Here is a 4,559-nt window from a genome sequence, read left to right on the forward strand (position 1 = left end):
GAAGTGGAGGTCACGATGCGAGCTGTGTGTATGTGGATGTGGAGGGCACGCTGCGAGCTGTGTGTATGTGGATGTGGAGGGTATGCTGTGAGCGTGAGTTTGGCGTCAGCCCTTGGACTTTCTGTTGTATGACGTCGGCGTGTGAGTGGTCAGGGTAGTGGGAGATAAAGCACAGGAAGGACATAGTACTCTACCAATAACAGCACACGCACGCTTTCATGTACTCGTGAGTTTCATTTTTAAGTATTACAAAAGACTGTACAGATCGTAAATGTGTATTTTAAAAAGCAAATTATGAGCTACACTGGACATACTTAAAGTACAAAGAATAATGTAACGAATAGCTCTAAGTCCACCCCTCCCACAGCTTAAGAAATAAAACATCAAGTCAGCAGGTGGCATGGAGGTTAAGGCAACTGAATCCCCACATGGCTGACTATGCGAATGGAGTCCCAGATCTGGCAGCTTCAGAATTATACTAGGTGCATGTGTGTGCATGCCCAAATCCCAAGAGGAGAATGGAGAAGAAGGGATTGCCATGTGGCCATCCTTCCTGGGGGGTGATTTCTCACTTTCTCTCTCTGTCTCACTGGTGAGTACACCTGCCCTATTGCAAACAAATAAACAAAAATCCATGCCCTATAGCAAACTAGTATGTAAATGAAACATCACCAATACTATGTGTACCCTTCTCTAATATTTCCCCCCGCCCTCTCTCTAGCAGGTTACAAGCATCTATGCTGGTGCTTTGGTTTCCAGTGGTTTTACTACATCAGTATCAGGTCGCTGGCAAAATCTTGATGTTTTCTATGGAAAAATGCATCACGACTTTTCCAGCAACCCAATATATATTTTAAGGTGTAGTATAGTATTTCACCTTTTAAAAAATAATTCTTTAACTTTACTTATTTATTTTGATTTGACTAGAGAGGGAGGGGGGAGAGAGAGAGAGAGAAAGTGAGAAAGCAAGTCTCCAGGTCCAGAACTCAAACCACAGTCAGCCATGTGGGAGTCCAACACCCTTAGCTGCCAATGCCACCTGCCAGCCCCAGCATCTTACCTTTTAAAACTCTTTATTTTGAGGGATCTGCAGATGGCATAGGAGTTATGTCACTGTACTCCCTCATAGTCAGTCACAGTTCGAGTTCTGGACCCAGCAGCTTGCAACTCATGCCAGGCATGTATTTGTTTGCCCAAGATCCTGAATGGAGAATGGAGAAGGGATTGCAGCATGGCCATCCCCCTGGAGGGTGATTTTTTTGCTTTCTGTTTCTCTGTCTCTCTGGCGAGCATACATGCCTTACAGCAAAATTCTCTCAAAAACAAAAACAAAACCTATTTTGATATCATTTCATGCAGAAAAGTTTCAAGAGCAGTTAAAAATATTATGTATATTCTTTATCCAGATTTAGCAATTGTTAACATTTTGCCTCATGTATCAGTTGTGCTTGCTCTTTCTATGCATATACAAATGTAAATACATATTTTTCTGAATCATTGAATATTAACTTTAAGACATCTTTCTCTATCTATAAATACTTCAATGTGTATTTCCTCTACACAAGGATGCTTCCACACAGTAACAGTGTATTCATCAAAATTAAGAAATGCAACATTGATACAGCACTATTGTACAATACTGTTCTCAGACTGCACCAAGGTTTCCCACAGCCCCACAATGAAATCCCAGGACTTACTTGTGGGATAGTTTGTATTCTAAAACTTCAAGCCAAACAAAATGAAACGTGAAGACCACAAAAAAACTAGCTTGAGGCAGTTTTCAGTTTCAACGATAGATGGCACCATCGACCCTGATTCTCATCTTAGCGACACTAAGGTTTCGCTGCGGCTGTGATGAAAAGCGTGGTGCCCACATCAGTGAGGAGCCAAGATGTGGGCGGCCTTGCCCAGTCTGATTTGAGATGAGCCAGTCTCAAAGGACTGAGAAGTGCAATGCCTAACAGGTGCACACATACCCCTGGCAAGTAATGTCATTTAACAAGGTGATCGAAATGCTGTTTTTCTTTCAGTTTACATGTATTATACTTTCAAAGGACTACCCGATTGTCAGGCATTAAATGCTTAATACGTTGTTTGGACCTACCTGTTCCTTTTGGCCCAGGGGCACTGTGAAAAAAATTATTGAGATACAGAAGAAAATTCGGGAATTTTTGAAGACCCACAGTTTATGCTCACGTTTCATCATGTGTCCCCAAAATGTTCTTCATAGCTATGTTTGGCTCAGTCAACTGGTCTGGGAATCATCTAGGATTATTTATGTGTCATATCTCTTTTTAAATATTTTCCTTTATTCATGATAGCATATGTGCACACGTGAGAGAGAGACAGAGAGGGAAGCCAGCACCCTCCCCAGGGTCTGGTCAGGGTGCCATCCCCTTCCTCTGGTCCTCCAGCCTGTCACACCTTTGGGAACTCACCCACAGGCCTGGCTTGTTTCAGGGTGACCAGGCCAGGGCTCTGAGCCATGGTCCTCTTGTGGGATCCTGCTTCTCCAGCAGGTTACTTCTGTCCCACAGACCCAGGCCTCTCCTAGATCTTGTCTTCTTTAGAAATGGTTCCTCAGCTTTTCATTACCTTTCTAAATGACAGTTACTTTTGAGAATATACCTCAATTTGTATTCATAAAGTGTGTTCTCATAATTAGATTTAGTTATGTTGACTGGAAAAGATGTGATGTCTTTTTTAGAGCATCATATCAAAAAATCGTGATGTCAGTTTGTTCCATTTATTACATGTAATTAAAGTAATGTTATCTTTGGTTAGTTAGTTAAGATAGTATTCATGAGGTTCACCCACACTAAAGTAACCTTTTCCCTTGGTAGTGAGTAATTCGTAATGGGATACTCAGAGATTATATGGTGCTTCTTCATCAAACTCTTACCCGTAACTTTTTTGAATCCAACACTGATTCATGGCTGAAGAAATTATTATTATGGTGGTTGCAAAAATGGCAATTTTCCTAATTCCATCATTCTACCTCTATTTGTTACTTAGTATCCTATCAATATTATATGGGAGAGTTTTTCTTTCTCATTTACTTATCAAGTTATATCAGTGTGGCCCTACATGTGCTTATTTTACCCAATTAATATTCTGTTATTATGATTATTATTGTTATTATTTTTAGAGAGAGTTTTGCTATAGGGTGCATGCACTCACCAGAAAGACAGAGATGGAAAGTGAGAAATCACCCTCATGGGGGATGGCCACGCCACAATCCCTTCTCCTTCATTCTCTTGAGATCTTGAGCACACATGCCCATGTGCCTGGCATGAGTTTCAAGCCCCTGGCTCTGGGACTTGAACCACTTTCTTACTTTCTGGCACAGCAACAACCCTGCTTTTCTGGCTTCTCTTAGTGGAGATATTTAGAAACCAGGATCTGGATGTTGGGCATGCCTGTTGGGGTGACATGTCTTTGCTCTTGGCCCTTACTGCTGACTGGATCACAAAAGAGAAACAAAGAAACCACACGCATACATACATGCATCCAAATCTAAATGTTTAAACAGTTCATACCGAAGAGCCCAGTGCATGTTAGCATAACAGGATTGACCCTAGTCTCTCCCCTTTTCATAAGTACAACTCCTTCCTTCAACAAAGAGAAACGGCTCCCATTATCCTCCGTGTATTTACTCACTTGCTCAATCCTACAATAAATAAGTAGTTTCAGAACATCTAATTCGTTCCATTTCAGAGAACAGTAAGCCATGCCTCTCTGTAGCCTAGTGGGTAAGGGAGCCGCATCCCACATGGCCAACCACAGTTTGAATCCCAGCCCCAGGGTCTATGGCGTGTGTGTGCATGCCCCGAATCCTGACAGGATCGAGAGATGGAGGAGAAGGGATTGTGGTGTGACACGTCTCTTCAGGGATGCTTTCTCTCTGCCCTCTCATGAACCCTCAGGCAATTAAAAAAAAAAAAGCTAGCCCCTTCTTCCTTCTCGCCGACCACCAGCAGCATGGTATTCAGGCATGTCATGGAGGTCAGCTGAGTGGCCTGTTTCCTTCGGCCCTCATGCCAGAGAGCTGGCTGCAATTATAGATGTTATTGATCAGCGCAGGGCTTTGGTGGATGGGTCTTGCACTCAGGTGAGGAGACAGTCATGCCTTTCAAATGCATGCAGCTCACTGACTTCATCCCTGAGTTCCCTCATCATGCATGCCAGAAGTACGACCAGCCTGGCAGAAGGCAGACATCAGTACAAAATGGGCAGCCACGCGAGGGGCCAAGAAGATCAAAGCCAGAGAAAGGAAAGCCAAAGTGACAAATTTCGATCATTTTTAAAGTCATAAAGACAAAGGAAACGAGGAGCTGAAAAAAATCAAGAATGAAGATAAGAAGCTTCAAAACCAGCTCTTCTGGGGACCAGCAGATGGCGTAATGGTTACGTTGCTGGACTCTCACATAGTTGACCATGATTCGAGTCCCAGACCCGGTGGCTTAAACCTCACACTGGGGGCATGTGTGTGCATGGCCAAAATCCCAAGAGAATGGAGAAGGGACTGTGGCTTGGCCATCCCCTCTTGGGGGGGGGTT

Source organism: Tupaia chinensis, unplaced genomic scaffold (assembly GCF_000334495.1).
Source record: "Tupaia chinensis unplaced genomic scaffold, TupChi_1.0 Scaffold000207_1, whole genome shotgun sequence".
In the NCBI taxonomy this organism is placed as follows: domain Eukaryota; kingdom Metazoa; phylum Chordata; class Mammalia; order Scandentia; family Tupaiidae; genus Tupaia; species Tupaia belangeri.